General features: G+C 40.3%; 1 protein-coding gene across 9 annotated transcripts in view; it reads left to right on the plus strand.

Moving 5' to 3' along the window:
• ADD3 (adducin 3) overlaps positions 1-27,107 on the plus strand; it is a 144,731-nt gene that overhangs the window by 21,449 nt on the left and 96,175 nt on the right. For 4 of the 9 annotated variants that reach the window (XM_063132621.1, XM_063132629.1, XM_063132632.1 and 1 more), the window contains exon 2: positions 19,899-20,038. The exons of 4 other annotated variants lie outside the window; for them this stretch is intronic. The gene's annotated coding sequence lies outside the window, so the exon portion shown is untranslated. Of the gene's footprint in view, positions 1-18,731; positions 18,749-19,898; positions 20,039-27,107 lie in introns of those variants that run through there. One more of the 9 variants, XM_063132624.1, reaches the window with a different exon arrangement.

Consider the following 27,107-nt stretch of genomic DNA (forward strand, 5'->3'; position numbering starts at 1 on the left):
GCTTGCAGTTTAAATATGATGGTGAAAGTGATAAAAGAGCAGTGAAGCTTTATATTATTTATTTATTTATTTATTACATTTATATACCGCCCCATAGCCGAAGTTGATGTCGGGTAAACCAAGGTAACTGACCACAAGTACCATGGAACAGATGAGTCTGTGGTGCTCTATTATATTTTGTGAGCTTTCTATAATGAACAATGAAAATAGATGTGGCTAGGGCAATCTTGTGGGGAAACGTTTGGAGATTGGAAGTTGATCTAGTATGTGGTAGGGAGACAGACAACTGACGAGAGGGCAAATGAATAAGGAAGAGAAAGTTTATAACAGAGAAGGCAACAAAAGTGCAAGGGGTGGGAACACGGACAGGTTTAGGAAAATTTGGGAGGAAAACTGGCATAACCCCCAAAGATGAGTGGGGACAGACTCATCTTTAATCAAAATATGCATTTAGAGGCCCACTTTTTAATTTTATACCATACATTTGTATGATGGAGATGCTGCTCTTGCAAACCTTGGACCATCTTAGGTCAGGCTATAACCTATCAGTGGAAAACCTGTAGTATGGCCAGTAGGGGAGGTGATGATGGCCATGCTCAGAAACCACAACAGTCAACGGTTGGTTATTTTGCAAGTACTCACCGCACAACAGTTTGGGTTCATTGTTGAGTTGACTATTTGTTAGTGGTGCATTGAGTAACTTGTCCCCCACTCTCCCTTCTCCCAGTCCTCCCGCTTGTGTCCCATCAGCCGGTTCCTCCCGAAAATCCATCCTGAGGCCCTTGGGTTGCAGAAGCATCACCACCCATCTATGATTGGTCTTTTTTTAGCTGTGGGTGTTCCTTTCTCCCTCCACTCTCTCCCGGGGCGGGTGCTTGGAACATAGAGTTTCCATTTCTTTTGAGGGGCAGTGGTGTTCTCTCTGTCCTCACTTGTTGGGGTGTGGTGATTTTGCATTGCTGCTACTCCCCCCCCCCCCCGGGCAGGCAGCCTGCCAAGTCTGCACACAGTCCAGAAAGCCCTTGTGGAGATATACTCTACACTTTATACAAATGCTTTTTTTGAGGTTTTTTTGTTCATTATAGATTTTGTAAAGCTTTCTTTGATTAGTATACAGCTAGAAGGTAATAGTTGCTGTACTTTGTTTTAGAGAGCTTACTTGAGGTTTTACATCCATTGTTTTCCACTGAAATCGAACTCTTTAAAGAAGTCTGGACACTTTACTAAGTTATCAAGACTTTGCTATGGTTACTTGATTGAATGCAGCCATGGGAAAGTTGACAAAGCCAGGTTCTGGGGCGGATGTTTCATTTGCAGTGGAAGGTCACAGAGTTGCAATGAAGAGCTTTCTCCAATAGCTGTGTGGAGCTGACATAACTTTACATCACACCAAACTGTCCTGACAGATTGTTTCTGAGCGGCCAAGCAATAGTTGACATTGGGAATATAACGTTTCAAGCCAAGTTTGTAAGCCCTACTTGTTAACGTTGTGAAAAAGGTAATTAGTGGAACCCTGTAAAATGTTGGATAGTGATTTCTTGTAGTCTGTCCAGGATTCTTGATGAATTATCTAGCTTTTAAGTTTCCATGCAGTTGCTTAAACCAATTGGGATATTATCAGTGGTTCAATATATTTTCTTATCAAGCTCCTGCAGGAAGTGTTATATTTTGATATTTTTTAATATTTTCATTCTCAAGAGTCAAAATACCTTCAAAATAAGCAAGAGTGCCTTCAAACAGTCCCACTGATTTAATCTTCCAGTTAAAGACTGAAGCCCTACTTTACACAGACCTCCTGCTAAGCTTGGAGTTGGGGGAAGGGGCAGATAATTGTTCCTGCAGTTCTGCTGTACTTCAGAGGTCCTTGTAGTATAACTGCTGGGAAAATACTCCACTTTCCTTTTCAGTTCCACTTTGTTCATGGAGTGTTGGAACTTTTCTGTGCCACCATGTATGTTCAGAGATGTCTATAGTATAGTAGGAATTATTATGTGCATAACAGATTTTTCATAACTTATTATTAGTTTACTACTATAGTAAACATTTATGGACTATATTATACACTTGTTTTAAATTGACATCTTGGGTAGTGTAATAGTACTTTTGCAGGAACCACAAACTATTAGTAAAATTAGTCTTTTATAAAGCAAAAACAATATTTTTAAAATGGAAAAGCCCTTATTTTTGTTTGACTGCTCTTGCAAATGAGAAATTTTAAATTTTAAAAATTTAAAAATTTCTAGAAGAGTTACTTTAAAAGAGAGCATCTTTCCCCTTCAGAACACCTTTACACACACTCTAAATTGCTCAGTGCTTTTGGTAATTGTCATAAAATTCAAGGATTGGGGAGCAGGTGGGAGGATAAATGTTAAGCTCCTATGAAGGCTCTGCTTTAGACTTCTTTCTGTGTTTTGTATCTACCTAGAAATGTGACTGGAGGGCTCTTTCTCTGAATGCTTCATTTAAGTAACATCCGTGGTCTTGTTCCATTTATGAAGAATCCTTTCCCACTTTTGTGTGGTTTTAAGAGTCTATAAACTTGATTTCCCTACCCCCTGCTCATTGTAAATTGAATGCTTGGCATAAATTTATTAAGTTTCCTTGAGCCAAATCTGTACTTACTGGCTTCACACACACATAATCCATTGTATGCACTTAAGGTACTTGCCTTGAATTTATGGCTCTTTGGGGAGTTTCCAGTATCAAGGCATCTTCAGTCAGCTGGAAACATTGGTCTAATTAAGAGGTATCTAGTAGATAGATATAATGATTCTACATAATGGAAACAAGCAACAGCATATTTGGCTATAAATGATGTTTTCAGCCATTTGTTTGCAGGCATTCACTCCTTTAAGTATAATTTCAAACTGAATCAGCATGAGTGTTTAAGGTAAGTTGCTAGACCAATAGCAGCCAGTTCCGGCCTTGTTATTCAAATGACACAGAAGCATTGTATCATTCTCTCTTATGGCCTAATTTTTACTTTGAATCATAGGCATGTGCAAGGGGTGTGCCAGGTGTGCCCAGGCACACCCTAATATCTCAAGCAATAAGCGCTGAATTGAGGGGGGCATTGATTAGGGATCCAGAGGGGGGATCCAGACGCAGTCTCTGGCTGCCCTCTGGCAGCTTTGTCACCGCTCCAAAGAACTGCTGCCTCCGAGAGAGCACCATTGCTCCCGGCACCAGGAGTGAAAAGAAATCGCTCTGCTGGGAGCCGCTCTGCTGGGAACTACACCCCTCAGCTACTAGGCCTCTGCTGGACCTTGCGCCAGCAGAGGTGCGTGTAAATGATACCAGGAGCACACCTTTCTGAAATGTCACCCACATGGTGGGAATGGCCCTCCTGCTGCTCTGCTGCCTCCCTCCATAGTGCACCATTGCTCCCGGCAGCAGAAGCAAAGCCAGGAGCCATGCTTCAAAGAGGCCAAGATGAGGGCCCCTGAAGGCTAATATCACCTCATAAGCCCTTTCTCTGGCCCATGTCCACCAGTGTGCACCAAACCTCCACCAATGCTGGGGTTTGAGGAGCGACTCCTCATTCCCCCCAGCCCCACTTGCAACAGCCCTCCCGCAGTCAGGCAAGCTGATCATGGAGTAGGGCATCAATGTCTACAGTATTTAATAAACAAATGGATAAAAATAATGTCCTGTATGGTTGAGTATTCAATAAATGTTAACCTTTTAAAAAAAGAAAAAAGAAAGTTGTCTGCTGCACATCCTAATGAAATGTGCTGGGCACAGCTATGCTTTGAATCAGATGTCTTCAGTAGGCAGTGGAACATTTATTTTTTGGCAATGGATCTAGTGAAGTTTTATGAGTTCCTATGTCAAAATCTTCACCCACCCCACCAAGTTCTATTTGCTCTGGACAATAAGAAAAGCTAAACTTTTCTGTGTTTGGTATTTTTATAGTTCTCCCTTTGGGTAACTGTTATTTAGCTGGTAATGGCTTTACTTTATTGTGCTAATTCCATGGAGGATAATAGTTGAAATTAGGTTTGACTTGATGGGATGCCCAGATGATTTTATTTCTTAGGTAGTACCCTTTAATGCACTCATCTGTATATAAGAACTTGAATGATTACACTAAGGAAATAAAAAGATGGGTCACACATGATGCATGTTGTGTAGTATATAGTAGAAAGTGGTGCTCCTTAGCTGTGCTCGTTCAATGAGCTAAAATGGTTTCAAATGTTATGCAGCCCTGTTCACTCTTCCACAAGCTTCCTCTATGACATTGCACAACAGGTCCTTGAAGTCTTTTAACATAAATATCCCTTGAATCAGAAAGAAACGATTTCCTTGGGAAAGTTCTGCCAGCATGGCCAATGGTCAGGAATGCTGGGAGTTGAGGTCCAAAACAACTGGAGTTCTACTAGAGGGTTTTGCAACTGACTCCTTAGACATAGTTGTATGTTTTTTTGGTGCTGTCTTGCACTTGCTCTGTTTTTAACTTTGAACCGTTGTCTTAAATCCTGTACTGCATTCCCTTTTGTATTCTGCTCTTGCCCTCATCGCTTCTTTGCTTACCTCTGTGTATAGGTTCAGTATTAAAGCTTCTGGTTGGCATCTATCTAATTGCCTGAAAACAGATTATAGTGTATTTCAATAATTGATTACAGAAGTGGCTATTACACAACTGTCCCAACCTCCTAGGTACCTTAAACTCTTCCAGCTTAAGCTTTGGTTATATCAGTGGCATATCTCCCTTGTCTTTACTAGGGTCTAGGATGTTACTTTCTTTGCACTGCACTGCAGTCCTGTGCATGTTTACTCAGAAGTAATTTTCACTGTGTCCAGTGGGGTTTATTCCTAAGTATGTGTCCAGCCTTGGTTTCTCATCTGTTTAATGGACAAGGCAAGGATTGATAATAACATCATAACTACTATTGTAGTGGGAAACTTTTAGGTATAGTGGCTAAGAGGGTCAGAATAATGCTTATCCTTTTTCATTAAATTTACTATCTTCCAGCTCATTTTCCCATTGTTTTAATAGCTCTCTTATTATTATGAACAACAATTTAAATGTAAGTGATATATTGTCATGACTGAAGGTTTTTTTGTTATGTAAGAGTGAAGTTTCTGCAACATGCTTTTAGTAAGTAACCCTATTCTTAAAACACTGTTTTATTTTAACTGCTAGATCAGAGGATGTCGTCATGGCAATTTGCTGACATAGCTACAATTATCTTAATCAATTTAATGGAAGTCAATACTGTGCAAATGCAGTAATCTCAGTAATAAAACTCACTTTGAAATTAAGTATTTAACTAGTCTAATCTAATTTGGGAATACCCTAGTTTCAATTTAAAAGGCGCTATTAAATATTTAAGTATCAAAGTATCAAATATGATAAACGCAATTAATTGTAAGTTAAACTTAAATCACTCCTAATGTGTGACCCATAATGTTAAATTTCATCTACATGATGTGCTTACATTTTTCTAATTATGTTTAAAGATGTGTTGGAAAATAGTAATATATGTACTTTCAGGACTTTACTTACCAACTTTACTATGAACTTAATCGGAAAAAATAGTCTAACAGAAAAATTATACTAGTGCAGATTTTTAGACCTGATTGATACATTACTTTCTGCTGCTTATTTCCTCTTGCATTAGCAGTGTAACATAAATTTCCACTTAACTGCATGAGAATGGTGAGTATAGTACCATGCATGCGGCTAGCATACTGCTGTCCTGTGTTTTATATAGTGCTATGAGTATGCATGTTCTTTTTCCCCCTTATAGTTGCTAATGGGAAAAGGCAATCTGAGCCTGTATTGCATTGGAGCAAATGCATGCAAAGCTGATACTTCCCTCTGAAACATCAAAATGTTTCTCATAACTTGAGGCAATGAGAGGGGATGAAATGTAAGTAATGTATGCACTCAGCTAAGACTGCCCAAGGTGAAGGTAGTTTTTAGTTAATAAGTATTGTACGAGGACACAGTCACAATGGGAGAGAGGGGACAAATGACAGAGGACAGAAAGAGAGGATGGTTTAGCAAGATGCTGGAGCAATTGGGAGGAGAGGGAGCTCAAAGCATGCAAGTGACAGAGGATGGATTTGCTAGGAGGGGTAACCATCCCCCAAAATATATGCAATGCTGACAAAATGTCAAGGAATTTCATGGAATTCAGCTACTGCAACTTTCTGGGAACCCATTTGGAGCTTCCAAGGTCATAGAAGTTGCTGTGGCAGAAACAAAAACCCCAAAATTGGTGTGTGAATTGGCTCTAGTAGCTTTTCAGAATAGTATGCTTAGGTAGAAAAAGAAATTCAACTGAGATTATGGGCTGTATATGTAAGCAACAATTCATTGTTCAAAGTAATGACAGCTTGAATTCATAGTGTATATATACAGCCAGAGGAATGTTAATCTTCTACATAAAATTTTGTTTTCAGACAAGCTTGAGAACTCTGTTGTCTTTTGGAGGATGCAAAAGGAGTCCCTTGTAGACAATAGCAATAATGCTAAGTGCAATTACTGGTCAGATTGGGTGTACAAGAGTAATATCTTTGCAGCCAAGTGTGCTTAACCTCCTCCTGTTTCATGAAGTAATCAGTAATCACAGACTAGGAGTTAACTACACGTTTCATTTAAATACGCATATTAGAGCCACAATCTGCCCCCCCCTCCACAGATGCATACACTTAAGAGAAGTATTTTGGAAAGGTAGGATTGAAAGCAGAGGGGTATTGTGGGGAGAAGGCACGACCATTTCCCAGCCTGTCTTTTGCTCCTTTCAAGTTATCCCCCATGTGGTTTTGCCCCCTGTGGAACAAACATACATTTGAACCATTGCAGGGGAAATCCATTTGGAGACACAATTAAAGCAGGGATGCAGCAGGCAAGAAAAAGGTCATGTGCCTTTTGTCCTTGTGCAGCTCCTCTGTTCACAGTTGCATCCCCCTAAATCTACTTTTTAGAGATGTGGAAAAAATAGTTAGGGGCTCCAATAAACATGTGTGTACTTAGCCTCACAGTCTGGATTATGGAAATCCCAGTCCAGCAACTGGGATGCTATGGGCAGTATCCAGCTGTGTAATTCCATTAGCATGAATGATGTTGCGCTAGTGGAAGCTAGGTCTGAACTGTGTGCAAAAGAAGAATCCAACTAAATTTCCATTTGCGCAAGCAGTTTTGCATAGCTCTTGTGCAACCCATTAGACAATCCATTGGGCAGCTGGTTGGACAAGACGTTAGGCAACGTGTTGTGCACTCCTGTTTGAAACTTGTTACACAACTGCTTGCACCCATTGTGCAATGTGTTATGCAACTGCTTTGCATCTGTTGTGCTACTGGTTGCTCATTCTGCTTGTGCAACTGCGTGTACCTATTGTACAATGTGTTCTGCAACATATTGTGTAACCAGTTGCAGAACTGATCACACAAATGGTTGCAGAAACGTAATGGGCAACTGCTTGTACAATGAAAACATTCAGGGGAGCTATTTCAATTTGCAGAATGTCACCGTTGGATACTGCCCTGTTGGTCCAAACACCAAGGTGGGCTATGGAATTCTGAAGGAGGAGTTTGATATCCCTTACTTTGTAAGTACTAGCACAATGGAAGGTGGAGGATTTGGGTTAGTAGGGAAGTAGTAGGCTGGATCAGGAAGAATAAATTGACAGCCTAGCAACACAAGTGGTGGTAACATTTAAAAAAAGAAATGGAAAAGTACATGTTGAACTAATGGCATTCCTGGTTTTCATTTAGTGTTTGATTGATTATCCGAAGACATTTTTAAAAAAACTCTGGACATTGATGTTAGAGTATTAAAGTTACTATTAAAGCAGAAGGATTTATTAAGAACACCTGTTTTTTAAATGTTACTTATAAGAGGTAGACCACGTTTTGTAGTAATGCTCCTAGAAATCAATCCTTTTAAATCATTGTCTGCTAAAGACATCTGGTTACACTTTTTGTATCATTATAACTTCTTCGTGTATCACAAAAAGAGCAAACTATATGACACATACCTTTAGTTTGTTGGAATACTTATACTGAAGACTCACCATAATACGCTCTCATTATAGCCCAAAACCTATCCTATTTTAAGTTTATTCAGAAGCTTTTTATCTTATGTCTGTTTAGACAGAAAAAGGTCCTACAACTTTTTGTTGTTCATTTTCTGTCTGAGCATGCATAGGGTTTGCCCTAAGTAGCCCAAGGATTAAATCTAAAAGCCATGTTTATTTTCACAAGGAAAGAACATAAACTGTACAACTAACAGAATTCGTTAATAATAGTCACTCAGATGTCAGCTCAAGTTATATAGCCAAAAATCAAGTTCATAAACCATTTTTAAACAATGAAAATCGTGATCTATTTTATTTTAAATGATGATTCAAACTGGGGAATTGCAGGAGTTTTTTAATCTGGTAGTTAGATGATGGGCAGGGGAATAAATTATTCAAAACTACTTTCTATTTTACTAGTCAGTCACTAAAGTGTCAGATTAGAAAAAAATAACATTAAAATAGTGTACTATTTTCCATCTGATATATAAAATGGACAATATAATTCTTCACAGTGACTCATGAGATACCTAGCCAGCCAAGTACTAGCTTTTCCTGGGAGTGGTGTCTCTTGCAGCCATTTGCAACTTCATCCAGCTGGCAGGTCAGCATTGTAAAACAAACATGCCTGGTCTCAGGAGCATAGATATTTACAACTAGCATTGGTAAAGCCTTAACACATAATTTGTGAATCAATACATAATAATGCATGTAAATATATGTTCCACACATTTGGAACCAGCCACGATACAGAGATTCATTTGGCAGGCTTTGAGTTGTAACTGTTAACTTTGATTGGGTTTGGAATATCTCTTAGCTTCATGTTTAGTTGTTGAAGCTAAGCAGGACAGACAGATGTCCAGGATCGAGGAGAGTACTTTAATAATTCAGTATACTGACTTTTTGCAATAATGAAGCAAGCAGGGAGGTCTCGATTGTACAAGTAGACATAAGTGCCAACAAAATCATAGTTTGGCTTTGAGCGAACTATAATTTGAAGAGAAAGTTTGCATTTTAATGTTCATTTAAGAAATATCAGAGATGAACAACTTTGTCTAACTTTTAGGCTACATGACACTATGTTGCAGTGAGGATCTTCATGCCGTCTAGTGTGATGGTGGCATTATCTGCTACTTGATCAAATTTATTTCCTTGACAGACTGTGGGCCATGCTATTCTTTCTAGGGCCAAATTATATGGTGTGGACAACCTGCTAAGTCAGGTTCATGTGTGTATTTGCATTTGCTAATTTGTCACTGAATACAAACTGATCGACCTGTCTTTATTCTGTTTTTTTCTTGACACTTACACGGCTTCCTGTTCAGTTGCCCCTTTGTCCATATATACTGAATAATATATGTAAAATACAAACACAAGGTTAGACTGATTAATACTGTTCACCATGTGTAGAAACTAATTTATTATTCCTCCGATGCAATTTTGGGAAGTAGATCCAGTTAGTGGGTTTTCTAGAAAATGCTTATGATTCAGTGAGGTGAATTTTACTAACAAAACCAAATTATTTATGGCTGTTAAAATAAAAGACATACTGAAGTGCAATATAAGGATATCTGCAAATTGTAGGAATGAGCATTAAAATGACAAATGTAGTTCAATGCACGCAAGTGTAAAGTGATGCACATTGGAACCCCCCACCCCTAACTTCACATATACGTTGATGGGGTTTGAACTGGTTGTGACTACTGGAAAAGGAAACTTGGGGTTGTAATGGATAACTCAATGATAATGTCAGCTCAGTGTGTGGCTGCTTTTCCTTATTAGGAAAAGATTAATAAATGGAGATTAATGGTGAAAGATTCAAGACAGACAAAAGGAAGAACTTCTTCACACAACACATCATTAAATTGTAGAATTCGCTACCACAAGATGTAGCGATGGCCACCAACTTGGACAGCTTTAAAGAGGAATTAGACAAATTAATGGAGAATAAGGCTATCATGGCTACTAGTCATGAAGGTTATATATTATCTCTAGTATGCTTCTCAATACCAGTTGCTGGGGAACATAAGTGGGAAGATTGTATTGCACTCCTGCTTGTGGGCTACCTGTAGGCATCTGGCTGGCCCTAGTGTGAACAGAATGCTGCAAAGATAGGCCTTTGGTCTGATCCAGCATGGCTGCTCTTACACTCTATGGTGCAAAACCCAGGCCTGTCAGTTGCTTCTTCACTCATGATAGTGTCTATTTTCTGAATAGGTATACATCAATAAAATATTTGTATTTGAAAGCAGAATATAATAGGGTATAGAAAGTAGCAGTTATAGCTAACTAGTGAAATGACTGTTGCTATCATGACAGATGGGGTATGGATACGGGGTAGGTGTGTATATTTCAGAAAACCCTGGGGCCATAGTGGTAGCTGGACCATCCACTGTCAGGTATAATGAATAAGTTTGCCCCCACTGCAACATTGTCTCCAGCTTTACTCTCCTGCCCCTCAATAAATGACAGCTATTCATTTAGGTTGGAGAAAATGAAGGATTGTCGTTGCAACAGGAGCCAAATCTACCCCTTCTGCACCACCAGGCTGGGGCTTAGCTTGTTCATTTTTCCTGGTGACTTGAGCCATTATAAGAATCAAATGTGCTTCTATCTGCATATTCACATATGCAGGTTTTGTTTCAGTCACCTTAAAGTTTTTCTCCTGAGAAAAAATTAGAGTTTTAACTATTATGCAATATTATATTATTTCATTTGCAATGTATGAAAACTTGAACAAGCAAAACACACCATGTAATTTAAGTGGCTATTTTTTAAAAAAACCAGACATAATTGATAGATAAATATCCACATTATGTATTATTTCGTGAGGGAAGGGAAGTGGAATAGAAGAGGGCTGTATTATAAAAACCTAGGATATATTCCTTATGTGTGAGGAGGTCCAGTACAAACATCAGCCATTGCTGATTTCTGTAGGAAAAGTAGCAGCACGTCCTGACTTTGGTAATAGATGGCACCAGGATGCAGCAGAAAAGATAACTGTTTTCTAAATTCAGTAATGTTCAAGTGTATTTCTGATATGCTGAAAGATTTGACTTGTGGTCAAATACGGACACATTTAACTTGTCAAATCACTATGTGCTAATAAAATGTATTTATCCCTACCCAACCGGGATAGAAATATTTAGAAGTAGCAGATCAAATGCAAGTGAGTTTTGAAATGAAACTAGATAAATCTAGAATAGTGAATAATTTTGCCTACATAGCAGTAATTTTGCAACTTTGAGATTGAACAGCATCATCTGTAAAAGGAAGAAGAGTGTTGTCACATGACAGGGCTGGAGTTTTATTTTACATTTCTGACCCATGTCATACTTTTTTACGTGTTTGAATGCATGGGATAATTTGCATGTATTTATAAAGCTGTTTCAGTGTTTGTATGTTTTTGAATTGGAGTATGTTGGGGAATTTCTGGGTTTTCTCAAAATGACACATTTTTGAATACATTAATTTGTATTAATCGTAGGTCATGTGACTTGTTAAGATATTTTTTAATGATTTCTGTTTTTATTTCTAATCATATAGTGAACCAAATTGTTATGACATCTTTGCTTGTTCTGTTTTCTTTAGTAGTCCCTTAGCAGTTTAAACTTTTCAGGAGGTTTATAATCCCCTGTTGATTTAGAAATTGACATTACAATAGCAGACTTTCATTATAATAGCTGTTACAAAAGGTACCAGAGATAAAGCAGTCTCGAACTGTCCTGTGTCAGCCTCTGCTAGATTTAAAACTGCAAGGTCACATCATTTGCTGTGAATTAGTTTGTTTTTTCATAACCTATCAGAAAATTGTGCCGTTATATTTTTGTGGCACACTGTTAGTTGAGTCTCGAATTAACCAGACTGGGAGGGTTTCAGTATGTCTGGATGTGCTGATCAAAGAATAAAATTGTATGTACTGTATAAGTAGATACTATACCCAATAATTGCATCTGTAACACATGTCTGTTATGCAGTTACATCAGTGTTTGTTCTCATATGTGAGGGTAAGTAAAAAAGATTAACTATCTTGCCTTCTTTTTGTATTTTATGAAGAGATAGAAGTTATTTATTTTCTGTGGTACCTATATTTGTACATATTAAAATAATATAAACTGAGGTCCACAGGACAACTGAAAATACTAATATGGTTAGTGATTAACAAATTAGCAGACTCCTTTTCACCAGAAGTCTATAGAGGCTTTCTAGGACTGAAATATATACTACTTACCTTGCCCTGAACTGGGGAGGAATGTTGCCATTTTGCCAACCCATACTCACCCTAACTAACACCAGTTGTGCCTTTCTTATTCTGAGAACAGAATTCCTTGTACCAGGGGGAGCAGCCACTCCCAGATTAAGCAAAGTGTGCTTTCAAAACTCCAGGTATTGTCCTGCCACATGGCAGGAGGATGTGTGTGTGCTGATGGGTGCTTTTCCTTGGCACTGGGCAAGGCAAGTAGTAAAAAAAAGACCAGTCCTGGAAGCCTCCTGTCTTTCCCTCTTGTATTGGCAACCAGTGGAAGAGAGATAGAGTCCCTTTTCACTTTTTTCAGAAGCTAAGTATGAATGAGTTTTTAATCATCTTAGCTAGGAGGAAATACATTTAAATCTTTCCCCCCTTTCTTTGTTGCATTAGTGAATCTCTTCTAGGGATACTACACTTCTGATAAAAAAAATACAAACCCTTGGAATTGCTAAGAAACTGTTGCCTGTTGAATGAATCAAGAGAAACAAAAATTTCTTTCAAAAAATAGAACATCTTCAGCTTACCTACTGATGGCTATGAGGTTGCACAGTGGGGGGAAACAGTAAAGACAGCAGCTATAATTGACATAACTTTACTAGTGGGTAGACTGCATTGTTTAGTGCCTTGAAGGCTGCATAGAACAGCTTGATGGGTCATAGCAGTCCACCCATTTTATTTATTTTGTAACCATATGTTAACTGTTTTATGAGTAAACTGTCACTGCCTAACAAGACTGTGAAAGCAGAGAACTATACCCATCAACCTCTCAGTCCTAGAGTATTCATGCAAAGATAAGGTAAATAGGATTGGGATATTGCTTAGACATAGCTTTTTTACTCTTTGATATGTACTTGCTGACAGAAAGTATTCCCTTGAGAAATTTAATCTCTAGAATAAAGCCTTTTTCATGTTCTTAAAGTTTGGGTCAATCTTCCGTTTAACATCAAAGACTCATGTTTGTCAGACACACAGGCCATTTATTTCTAGCAATAATATCTAAAAGGCAGAGTGTAGTTCAAATGCTAGACGTGGGTGCTGTTGAATCAATCGTATTTTACTCCTGGCTACGTCTGTCTCTCTTTTATGTATGAATAAAATGGACTGATACTTTCAACTTTTGCCTTTGTTCATTTTTAAAGAATGCCTTCAAAGAGCCTTTTCCCCATGAAAATGCTGCATTTGACATCACTGAAACTGTAACTCTTAATAGTTAATCCATGTGGTAGATTTAATGGGGCAGTTGCAGCTGCTCTTGATGTCCCATTATGTTCTAGTGATCATGAGGAATCCCTTTCCTAAAAAACATTTCCTATGTTTTTAGTTTCTAAAACGTAGCACAGTGTGCAAGGGAGGGGGTGTAGACTTAAGCAGAGTGGGCTGAGCAAGTTGCAGAATCACATCAGTCTGTCACATACCAATTTGAACTCACCCAGCATACTCTATTGTAGGATACTGACTAATTTTACAGAGCCATTGTAAAGATTATTTCATTTCATTTTCATTTATTACATTTTTATACCGCCCTATAACCTAAGCTCTCTGGGCAGTTTACAAAAGTTAAAAACCACTAGAACACATTCTACAAGATGCAAAAAGAAATAATTCATTATAATTATAATTAGGATTATAACAAGATAATGTGCATTTGAAACTGCTTTATAAATTGCTGACTTGGTCAGGGCAGAAATCACATTATGCAAATTGCAGCCCTGGTGAACAGATTTATCCTTTTAATTTTTACTCGGAATAAGACTAGGTTCTATGTTTAACTTATTTTCCTCAAGTGTACAATGGCAAGAGATATTTATTTATTTATTCATTGTTGGTATGCATTTTGCTAGATTGTTCAGTTATACATCTGCATTTAACATCTAAAAATAGAATTCGGGATGCCATCACGTTATAAAGTACATTCACAATCTATACTGCTTTGAAAGTGGAATAGTATCCTGAAATAAGTCCTGGCGTACATCTGTGTATGCATGCAACTTAGTCTTGAACTGTTGATCCCTTCTCTCAGCCACTCTTCTGGAAATAGACTGTTATCACCAACATTGCTAGACTCCTTTGAAATGTGTGAGCAAATACAATTCACCCCACCCCCACAATGTTAGCACTGAGATTAGTGTGCAGATACAAAATGCAGGACAAAAACTTGAAATTGGGTTTGGAATGCAATTAATCTGGAGTGGAAGTAACTATGCATTTTATTTTCTTCAGAAAGCCTTTGTTGAAATAATTGTAAAACAACACTTCAGACTACATTTCCATTGCTATTCCTATTGAAATGAACTTTTATTTGAGTAGAACAAAAGAATCAAAAGTTTGTGTCTGCATTTGAAAAAGAATGAGTAAGACTCTGTAGGCATGCAAAGTGCTGAGAGTAGTGAACCCTTACTTGGGGGAAGGAGTTTAAATTCCTGGAAGGAATTTTAAAGATTGTGTTTTAACAAAAACTTCATCCTTTACAAGAAGTTTAAAGATTCACATACATCATAAGAGCTTAAAAACTAACTCTAATGCAAATGTGTATCAGTTGCATATGATCATATTTCAAGCAGCACACACTAGTAGGAATATTAAAATTCTAGAAAAACATCCATAACAATTTCAGTACTGCAATAATCCTCACCTGCACCAGACTTCCTGGTTAAGTTAAGCTATCTAGTGCTTAACTTAAAACACTGGATATGATACAGCTTGGAGTGTTAGCATGAAGATTCAGCAGCAGACATTTCACCTCTTATACCTAGGGAGATTTCTAAGTCCATACTGCAGTGTCCAGCAGAGTTCATTGGTATGTTTCGGGGCCAAGGGTCCAGTAGGTTATATCAAGTGGCGAGGGCTACTTGGTCACATGACAAATATGATTACTGGCCCCACTTGCCAAAGAATCCTGGACATATTGGTGTTCAGCCCTGGAACTCACACTATGTTAGGTACTGAAGATCAGGCGAGTTTCAGTTCTATTAATAATCTGGAATCAGGATTGAGCAGTGAAGTGGCCAAGTTTGCCGATGACACCGAATTATTTAGTGTGGTCAAAACAAAAAGGGATTGTGAAGAGCTCCAAAAGGATCTCTCCAAACTGGGGGAATGGGCATCTAAATGGCAAATGCAGTTCAATGTAAGAAGTGTAAAGTGATGCATAATCTCAACTTCAAATATAAGTGATGGGATCTGAGCTAACAGTAACCAGCCAAGAAAGAGATCTTGGAATTGTGGTAGACAATTCAATGAAATTGTCAACCCAATGTGCGACTGCTGTTAAAAAGTCAAGCCCCATGTTAGGCATAATTAAAAAAGGAATTGAGAATAAAACTGCCAATATCATACTGCTTTTATACAATCTATGATGCGACCATGGAATACTGTATACAGTTCCCGTCACCATACTTAAAAAGGTATCGTAGAGCTGGAAAAGGTGCAGAAAAGGGTAACTAAAACTATCAAGGAGCTGGAGCACCTCCCCTATGAGGGAAGGTTATAATAGTTGGGACTGTTTATCTTGGAAAAAAGGAGGCTAAGGGGAGATGCATAGAGGGGTATGCATGGTATGGAGAACATGGATAGGGAGACATTTTTGTCCCTCTGTCATATTACTAGAACCCAGGGTCATCCCATGAAGCTGAATGGTGGACAGATAAAAGGAAGTAGTTCTTCACACAGTGCATAGTTAAACTATGGCGTTCACTACCATAAGTTGTAATGATGGCCACCAATTTGGAGGTTTTAAAAGGAGGTTAGATAAATTCCTGGAGGAGGAGGCTATCAATGGCTACTAGTCCTGATGGCTATGTGTGGCCTCCAGTAGCAAAGTCAGTGGGCATGTGTACACCAGTTGCTAGGGAGAGTGGGTGGGAGGGTGTTGTTGCACTCGTGTCCTGCTTGTGGGTTTCTGGTCAACAGTTGGTTGGCCACTGTATGAACAGAGTGCTGGTCTAGATGGTCTTTTGGTAGTATTCAGCATGGCTCTTACGTTCTTGTAGTCTTATGAAGATGTGTTGGGTCTTCTGTATGACAGCAGCCTTCAGGGATGTTTAACATCTTGGTCTGTTTGGGTTTTTCCCTTGCTACCAGTTAAGAGACTGAAGATGGAGAGACGAATATCCCTCTGTCTGCCTACTTAACTATGTTAAAACATTCCTTATTATATCCAAGCTATTGTCAGTACTGTAAGTACTTATTTTCCCCTTCTCATTTTGGAGGAGAGTACATACCATTCTCTTTGATCCAAAGCCTCATTTCCGTTAGGACCAGCACATCTCTAATTCCTTGAATGGGTTATTTGCTGACAATCAAGAACTTATTTAGTTTTGGAAGATTCTGTTCCTTACAGCTTGATCTCTCTCTCTCTCTCTCTCTCTCTCTCTCACACACACACACACACACTCTATACAGACTCTGGGCATTTTGTTCATTATTATTATTAATATTATTAATAATATTTTTTGTGAAACTTGACATGTATCTCAGCAGGAGCTTCCTCAGGCTGAGGTAATAGAGTGGCTATCTGCCACTGCTAATTGATGCTCCCACCCACCCCACCCTTGCTGCTTGAGAGGAAAGTTTTTTAGGCTTCATTCTACTGGCTTTTCTTTTCTTAATTATTGTATTCTATTGTAATATTTTATTATCTATTCTGTAAGCTGCCAAGACAACATATGCTGATTAGCATCCATTTAAATATGGTATATAAACAATAGCCTATAATATTATTGGTGGTAGCACTCTACATGGGTACTGGCCAGAGGTAGATCCTCTCTTCCTTCTGTCCCCACCCCCAAACAAGTGGCAATCATCTGTTCGGTGGGTGCACATGTGGAGATTATTACTTCCAGCAGTATGCATAAAAACCATTGCTGAACGTGGAATATAGTAATTAGGGTGAAGGAGTATTGATGATTCTCTTATCAGGAGCACAGCGATTACTCCCTATTATTTAGCTGCCAGTCCAGGTCAGGAGGTAAGAAGGGAATGGGGCACGCTGGTCCTGCTGCTGATGTCAAGGGAGAAGTTAGGAATGTCTTGTTACCTGAAAGGACTGGTGGGAAAGCAAAACAGGCCATTCCAAGCAGCTGGGCTCTGGAGCTATAGAGGAGGCAGTAGGACTGGATGGATCATTAAGGTACTGGTAGAAAGACTAGAACTTACATGATCTCTCTTTGTCCACTGTGGCTAAATTCTCAGGAAAGGTCTTCTATATCACTTCAGCATTTTCTCCTTGTGCTGGGATTTAGGCTCTACGTCCTAGAATAGAGCAACTTCCCTAGATGCTACTTGACTACTGACAAGACCTGCTGATTGCCCCAGAGCCAACACCCTATTTTTGAGGGGCCTGATCAGAAATTGAGAAGCTAGGATTTAATGAAGTTGTAGCATACTTATTATTGGAGGCCTCTCTAACCTGCTCTTAAAATAAAAAGGTACAGATGTCGAGGTGAATTCCTTGTTCATCAAATATATTTTTTTAAAAAGATTCTTTCTAGCATTGTTCATTTATTTTTATTTACTTATACACAATTTATATCTTGTTTCCCCCCTACAAAGGAGTTGCTCAAACCACCTAAAAGTATAAAAACAAACCAACAACAACAATTCCATTATTAAAACAATTAGCAAAAACAACCCAGCTTTAAGGAAAGAGGGCCCCAGAGAGCCAGAGTTAACAATAAATAAATTAAACTGCAACAGAATTGTAAGCTTATTTAAAAAGAAACATCATGAAATCCGGGCAGAGCACAAATAGAGAGGAAGAGGACCTACCCTCTTGGGGTAGGGTGATCAGGCTCTTCCACAAAGAAAGCCCTCTCTTGCATTGCCACCAATCATGCCTCAAAAGGTAGCAGTGACACATGCAAGAGGGCTGTATCAGTGGTTTCACACTGGGGGTCCCAAGCTTGTATGCCTTTCAGCAAATCTTCGTCATTGACCTCTCTTACATGGTACGGCACAAGTGGAATGCACAAGGTGCATGCTTGTATTTCCAGTTTTAATTAACAGCTCAGGAATGCCCAATTCCTGGGTTGTTTTGTGACATGCAAACCCAAACTCTGTTGGTTATGTGTTAAACAACCTAGAGTTGACCCAACAATTGCTCATGATTTGTTGTTGGGATAACTCTTAACACCAGTGACTCTAACAGCCCAGTCCTATGCTTTCTTGTCTTACTGAGTTCAGTAAGGTTACTTCCAAGAAAGTGTATATAGAACTGGAGCACGGCTTAACTTCCTGGACTTAACAATGACTGGTAAATTGTTTGTTCTGTTGATACAACATATTTCAGTGCAGCTGCTGTTTACTGCTCCCCTTGACTATCTTATGGGCTTGATTTTTTTAAAAAATTAAAATATTTCTAGGCCACCTTAAAAGGCAAAAGAAGACTATTGAGTAACTGCATATCATAAATAGGATAGAACAGGCATTAGTGGTTAGTTGGTGTAAGGAATTTCACCAGTTTTTGCAGAGCAAGTAAGTCCCAACAGTATCTAGTATTTTCTAAGGTCTTGCTATATTTGTAGGTTATATATAAAGAGCTTTAAAGTGTCTACCTCTAAAAACTATCAGCAGAATTGCTTAACAGCAGTGTCTGGCCTAACTCTTGTTTTAAATGATAATGCTGTGTAGAAATGTGTTTTTGTGTTTTGTTCCCCTTTTGCCAATGGTGTTTGGAAAGTTTTTGTTATTGGAAAGATGTTTTGTTTAGGTTTGCTGTATTTGGTCTTAGCATCAGTTGCAGACGTTCATATTTTATTGTAAAGTGTGAAGGTGCACATCAGTTAATCTAAAGAAAAGGAAGCTTTGGCTACAAATGATTGTAGACATGAGACATAGGGAGACATAGGGAGACATGAGAGCACTCTTCAAATACTTAAAAGGTTGTCCCACAGAGGAGGGCCAGGATCTCTTCTCGATCCTCCCAGAGTGCAGGACACGGAATAACAGGCTCAAGTTACAGGTTCCTGATGTCCAGATTCCAGCTGGACATCAGGAAAAACTTCCTGACTGTTAGAGCAGTACGACAATGGAACCAGTTACCTAGGGAGGGGGTGGGCTCTCCCACAGTAGAGGCCTTCAAGAGGCAGCTGGACAACCATCTGTCAGGGATGCTTTAGGGTGGATTCCTGCACTGAGCAGGGGGTTGGACTCGATGGCCTTGTAGGCCCCTTCCAACTCTGCTATTCTATGATTCTATGATTCTATGAAATGCATTTGGTTTAATAAGAGTTTCTGAAAGGAATGCTAATTTAAGTCCTACTTACTTAATTGAGCTGATGACCTATGAGAAGTTATCGTTGCCTGGAGAGAAGTTTGGGGAGTTTAACAAGTCACGGAATGTATCAGGGGATGGTTGCAGTAGTACAAATGGAATATTCAGTTGTATAATCAAATTATTATTCATGCCTGCTCCATTTATTTAAAACGATTAAGAGGTCTGTTTTGCATTGAAAGGAATGGTGAATGGTTTGCAGTAATATTTCAGTGTACAAACTTCTCTAAAGCCATAATAAGTTGGAAGCTAATAGAGTTTCTGGGAAATATAATTTCTGAACTTCTCTGGCTCTGCTGTGAATAATGACCACAGTGCTGTGAACTGATAAGGATGTGTCTTCTATTGCAGGTGATTTATAGTGAAAAAATCCTCCCCTCTTGTTAGCCAAGTACAGCTTCAGGCTCAGAAATGGTGAAAAATTAAGATGGAGTCTGGAGTTGGAACTTCAAAGAACTATATTTTGCCTGCATGAAACAGTTGGTGTCCAGGTTAGCTAGCCTTTACACGTCTCATAATTCTTTTCTGTCTTTTGCTTGATCTCTCTTCTTCACTTCAGTATGGTATTCTGTTCTTCTGTTCTTCTTATGTCCTTTTGATACTTGTATTCTGTTAAGATTGCAGAATCTATTTTTAAAAATTGTGCTTATCATAGTAAAACTGTACAACTTTGTAGATCTGTATTACTTTTGACTAGGGTGCTATGTCCTTTGTTTATATCATGTTCAGAAATTTTGGAATGAGATTTGTTGCCTGAGGCTATTTCGAGTTAAGTTTTAGCATGCTGTCCTAAACAGTTAAAAGTTTCATGGTGAAGTTTCTTGGGCTTGCACATGCAAATGGTGTGTGTGGGGTGGGGGTGTAGTAGTGGTAATGCGATTTTTCTCTATATAAAGACTTGGAAGATGAAGAGTATTGCTTTTATGTTGAACTGTGCTACTCAGTTGAATAATGTACCAAAACTAAAAGCAGGTAAATGTAAGTTATGTCTCCACAAATGTTTTTTTTAAAAAAATAACTTACATTTATCTGCTCTTCCTAGTGGATTGTCAGTTGTGGGGGAACTGGAGGTGGGGAAATATGTGGTAATGTTTAAAACACAAGGACAGTTTTAAGCTGCGAACTTAAAAATACACTATAGTGAGAATAAATGCTCAGAAATTAGATTAAATATTAAAATTACAATAGAAAAATGAATTTATAGGAAAATACTGGTAGTAGTTGCATCCATTTAGTTTTCTTTGGGCTACTGTAAACAACAGCCACCTGGAACTAACTGCCTGACTTTTTTTTTAATCAGTATTCCTCAATGGCTGTAAATTTCTTGGATGTTGATACATCCTTTCAACAACCTTTCAGGTAGTTGAAGAAGTAGAGAAACTGTTGCAGTTTGAATTCAAGCAGATATAAAGGAAGAGAGTACAGCTGGGAATTTCTAGCTGAGTTGGCTAAAACTGAAGCAGCTTTAGGGGCAGTTGCTCTCTTTGGTAATAGTCAGAGTCCATTTGGAAATAAAAAGAGCTCTTTATTGAGACTACTCAGAGACAGTGAAGTTGACAGACATTTTTTTTCTTGATACCATTGCATTCTCACAGTGCTGTCCAGAGCTTTTCTGAGTAATGGTGCCTTATAATCTGACCCATCTGGTGATATGAAGGAATTCCTGGAGGTTTGCTTGCCATGTTTGCAAAGCACTTCAAGAATAAAACTGTTCACATCTGCTTCACCTTGGGTGCGATGATTGAATCAGGCCAGCTTATTGGGGTGTTCAGAGGATTGTCTGGTGCAGTGTTGTTGCATGAATTTCAGTTGTTGAGGCCTGAGGATATGGACAGGTGCATCCTACCTTGTGTATACACAGGCTTAATCCTCTTGGTTTCATTTCATTAAGCATGGAAGGATTGACTAGCTGGTTCCATATGTGGCAAATGCTTCGTTGAAAGAGCATCTGGCTGATTTGCAGAAGGTGATGCTGGGAGATTACTGCCTGATTCTTTGGCATCTAACCCTGCCTTCCCCAACATGAAGCACTCCAGACATTTGGAACCAATTCTAATCAGTCCCAGCATGTTCAATGGTTAGGAATGCTGGATGTTGTAGTCCAAAACATCTGGAGAGCACCAGGTTGGAGAAGGCTGATGTATGTTACGACCTGCAGGATTCTATTTTGTTATTCATGCTATTCAACATTTACATGAAACTACTTGGCAAGGTCATCTGGTGTTTAGGTGTTATTAATATGAGATAATACCCAACTCTACACCAAAGTCTTACATCAAACTCAGGTGAAACAGTGGAAACATTAAATCTGGCTACAGTAATGGTCTGGGTTAGTAACTGAAGACAGGAGGTAGGTGATTCATGTGCCCATGGGAGTGGTGTTCATCCTCTCCACTAGATGGGTTTACACCCTCTCTGAAGTAACAGGTTCACAATACAGAGGATATTCCTTGATCTAAATTTGAAACTAGAGAATCAAATTACTTCTGTGGCATGAAACTTTAGCATCTTCAGCTGGTGTGCCAGATGTGGCGCTACCTGAACAGGGAGAAACTTGCCTAAATGCATTCTTTTTTTGGGGGGGGGGGATGTCCTCAAAATGTAAATGCTGCCTTGCACAAAAATCTCTGCAGACATTTATGTGAAACTTGGGTGTCATGATTCTAAGCCCTCCTACCTAAATGTGAGACAACAAAGAGGTCCGCTCTGTAATACACAAAATCTTTATTCAGTGAAAACAAAAAACAACAACACCTATTCACACCTGAAGGGAGCGTGAATGCTAGGAGCTATCCTCTAAGCTTCATTAGCCTAACAAAGCAAGGCTATAAATTAGATGGATAGTTTCCTGTCATGCCTGGGAGGCTTTTACAAAACTCCTCCTTCAGGGAGGTGCCTCATGATGTAACTTCTGTCCTGCATCTAATCTGGTGGACTGCCTCCCACCCCCTCTCACTCTGTCTGCTGGACCCTGCAGTGGACTCTGGGATTCTGATGCTCCCTCTCCCTCTGACAAAGATGGAGTTCCAGGTGAGTGGGTGGAGAGATGATCTCTGAGCCTGGCCTACTGCTTGATAAGCTCCTGGGAAGATTCCTCCTGGAGATTCTTGAAGAATTTCATCTTCCGCTTCCTGCCTCAGCTGGCCTCAGGCTCCAAATCTGATGCAGAATCTGAGACCAAACCAGGGAGCCCAGGCCTCATCCAGACACTTGGAGTCTTGAACACTTCAGAAAGAACACCAATCCACATAAATTCCATCCAATATTGCCAAGTGATTAAAAGGTTATTGGAAATTCCCTTGGGAAAAAATAAAAATATATAGCACAAAAACTACTGCACTTATTTTTATGAAATTTGGCTGGTGTAATCCCTTCCCAAGGGGCTAACTATGCCTGCAAGTCTCATCCATTTCTGAAAATATCATTTTTTAAATTTCCTATTATAGTTAGTGGGAGGCTTGACACCTCAGATTTCTGAATCTCAATTCAGTACCTGAAATTGTTCTTATTTATTTATTTATTTATTTATTACATTTCTATACCGCCGAATAGCCGGAGCTCTCTGGGTGGTTCACAAAAATTAAAAACATTCAAAGTATAAAACAGCAGTATAAAACCACACTATAAAATACAATATAAAAGCTCAACCAGATAAAAACAGCAGCAATGCAAAATTACAAATTTAAAACACAAAGTTAAAATTTATTTATAGACTGTTAAAATGCTGGGAGAATAAAAAGGTCTTCACCTGGCGTCTAAAAGCATATAATGTAGGTGTCAAGCGAACCTCCCTAGGGAGCTCATTCCACAGCCGGGGTGCCACAGCAGAGAAGGCCCTCCTCCTGGTAGCCACCTGCCTCACTTCCTTTGGCAGGGGCTCGTGGAGAAGGACCCCTGAGGATGACCTTAGGGTCTGGGCAGGTACATATGGGAGCAGGCGTTCCTTCAGATAACCTGGCCCCAAGCCGTTTAGGGCTTTAAATGTTAATACCAGCACTTTGAATCGGGCCCGGACCTGGACTGGCAGCCAATGAAGCTGGAAAAGGACTGGCGTAATGTGATCTCGTCGGCCAGTCCCTGTTAGTAAACGTGTTGCCCTGTTTTGTACCAGTTGAAGTTTCCGGACCGTTTTCAAAGGCAGCCCCACGTATAACGCATTGCAGTAATCCAAACGAGAGGTTATCAGATCATGGATAACTGTAGCTAGGCTATCTCTGTCCAGATAAGGACGCAGCTGGTGTATCAGCCTAAGCTGATAAAAGGTGCTCTTTGCCACTGAGTTCACCTGTGCCTCAAGTGACAGTTCTGGATCCAAGAGCACCCCCAAACTACGGACGCGATCCTTTAGGGGGAGTGTAACCCCGTCCAGGACAGGGCAAACATCACCTCGCCAGGCAGATGAACCACCCGCTAACAGTACCTCCGTCTTGTCTGGATTGAGTTTCAGTTTATTAGCCCTCATCCAGTCCATTACCATGCCCAGGCACTGGTTCAGAACATCCACTGCCTCACCTGAGTTTGATGAAAAGGAAAGGTAGAGCAGGGTATCATCCGCATATTGATGACACCTCAGTCCACATCTCCGGATAACCTCCCCCAGCGGCTTCATGTATATGTTAAACAGCATAGGGGATAAAATAGAGCCCTGTGGAGCCCCATAGCTTAGGAGCCACGGCACAGAGCAATAATCCCCCAGCACCACCTTCTGGAATCGGCCATCCAAGTAGGAGCGGAACCACTGCAACGCAGTACCTCCAACTCCCAGCTCAGACAACCTATCCAGAAGGATACCATGGTCGATGGTATCGAAAGCCACTGAGAGGTCCAGAAGAACCAACAGGGTCGCACTCCCCCTGTCTCTCTCCCGACAGAGGTCATCCCACAGGGCGACCAAGACAGTTTCCGTTCCAAAACCAGGCCTGAAACCCGATTGAAATGGATTTAGATAATCCGTTTCATTCAAGAGTGCCTGGAGTTGTCCTGCAACCACCTGCTCAAGCACCTTGCCCAGGAAGGGGATATTAACCACCGGCCTGTAGTTGTTAACATCTTCCGAGTCCAGGTTAGGCTTCTTCAGGAGTGGTCTAATTACCGCCTCTTTTAAAGAGGCTGGTACCACTCCCTCTCTCGAGACATTTACAACCTCCTGGACCCAGCCGGCGATCCCCTCATAGGAACATAACTGCCTTAGACTGACTTGGTTCACATGACACATTAGCCCACCATGCCTTAATTTTCACATGGGAGCTGTTGCATTATCCCGGGCACCTATGGCTACCAACATACTATGGCTTGTCGTGTCATGTGAGGCCAGGTGGCAGGGGTTGTTTGAGGGTTAGACCACCCTCAAGTAACCCATTGCTTTTTTTAGGGTTCGACAACCCTCAAACCATTTTTGATGGTTATTTAATTCTCAACCTCTGCCACCCGGGTTTGCACAACACGACAAGCTGCAGCAAGGTGCAGTGCCTGGTATAATGCAACAACCCCCACCAGTAAATTAAGCCATTAGAGGGCTGTCATGATGTGCAAAGAGGCCAACTGAGTCAAAGCACTGCTCCATCTAGCCCAGCATTGACAACACTGACTGGCATCAACTCTCTAGACAGGATTCTAGACAGGTTTCAGACAGGATTTTTCCTCAACCCTACTGGGACCTTCTGCATGCCAAGAATATGCTCTACCACTGAACTATAGTCCCTCCCTTCGACTTGCAGGCTATCTGAGTTGAAATAGACATCCTCTCAGTCAGTCTGAGCTGAATTGGACCAAAACTGCCATCTTGACCCTGTGGGGAAGAAGAAGGACCGAGGGGACAGGAGCAGGCAGAAGTAACATCGGGGCCTGCTCCTGCTGGACTCTTTCCCCTCCCCACAGGGCAAACTGCCATCTTGGCCCTGTGGGGAAGAAGAAGGACCGAGGGGACAGGAGTAGGCAGAAGTAACATCGGGGCCTGCTTCTGCTGGACTCTTCCCCCTCCCCACAGGGCAAACTGCCATCTTGGCCCTGTGGGGAAGAAGAAGGACTGAGGGGACAGGAGCAGGCAGAAGTAACATCGGGGCCTGCTCCTGCTGCACTCTTCCCCCCCCCCACAGGGCAAACTGCCATCTTGGCCCTGTGGGGAAGAAGAAGGGCCGAGGGGACAGGAGCAGGCAGAAGTAACATCGGGGCCTGCTCCTGCTGGACTCTTCCCCCCCCCCCAGGGCAAACTGCCATCTTGGCCCTGTGGGGAAGAAGAAGGACCGAGGGGACAGGAGCAGGCAGAAGTAACATCGGGGCCTGCTCCTGCTGGACTCTTCCCCCCCCCACAGGGCAAACTGCCATCTTGGCCCTGTGGGGAAGAAGAAGGACCGAGGGGACAGGAGCAGGCAGAAGTAACATCGGGGCCTGCTCCTGCTGGACTCTCTCTCTCTCTCTTTCTCTCTCCTCCCTCCCTCCCTCCTTGACTCCTTTTCCTTGTGTGTCATGTCTTTATTAGATTGTAAGCCTGAGGGCAGGGACTGTCTTTTTTGCTAAGTGTAAGCCGCTCCGAGAGCCTTTTTTGGCTGAGGAGCGGGGTATAAGTATGATAAAATAAATAAAAAATAAATAAATTCTCTGAAACACCAAATCAGGTCTGAGTTGATCTTGTGGTCAGTGCACATCTCTAATAGTCATTATCTGGTAATGTCCAGGTGAGACTACTGTAATATGTTTTATGTGTAGTTAGTTAAGAATGCAGTTAGTTGTAGTTAGTTCAGAATGCAGCTGCTAGATTCTTAATTGGGACTGGGTGCTATGACTATAGTATGCTATGTCAATTGCACTGGCACCCAGTCCCTGTCCAGGCTCAATTCAAAGTTCTGATTTGGGTTTTAAGCCCATATCAACAAGAGCCAGGATACCTAAGGGACTGTCTTCCATCTGATCCTACCTGTGCATTAAGATCTTCAGTACAGGATGAGGTGGGTGGCTTCCATGGAGAGGGTCTTCTCAGTGGTGGCGGTCTAATTGTGTAATTGTGTAATTTACCTTGCCTGATAAACGATAACTTTTCATTTCATTCCACATACATATGTGCGAATGCAGGTTATATAGCTGCAATGCTCTTTTGTTTGCAAACTACACTGCCTAACTACCTAATGCTAGCTATGCCTACTGTGGGCTCAGTAGGCATATCTAGCTAAATATGATACTAAACAACTTCTATTGATGTTTTGTCACATATGAGGCAAAGAGTGATGAGCAGAATATTAAACTTTTGTATCTGTAGCAACCTTTAGGTTGTTCATGATTAAAAGGAATCCAATTTAAAGAATGAATTTAGAGGCAGCAAAGGATGAAAAAGTGCCTTGCATCAAAGAGAAGTATACAAATGAAATTATCAAATAGCTTGGGCCACATGCTCTGCACCAAGGCAAACCACTTTTGAAACTAAAGATTGGTTCCAAAAGCAATTTGTGATACTAGATGGAAATCTGTATCTCAAAGTAAAAGTAGTATGTCTTTGCGTTTTGGCAGATACATTTGACAGGGATCAAGTGTGATTTTTCAAAAGCAAATAATTTCTTACAGAGAAAC

This window comes from Elgaria multicarinata, chromosome 8, assembly GCF_023053635.1.
Source record: "Elgaria multicarinata webbii isolate HBS135686 ecotype San Diego chromosome 8, rElgMul1.1.pri, whole genome shotgun sequence".
NCBI lineage: Eukaryota > Metazoa > Chordata > Lepidosauria > Squamata > Anguidae > Elgaria > Elgaria multicarinata.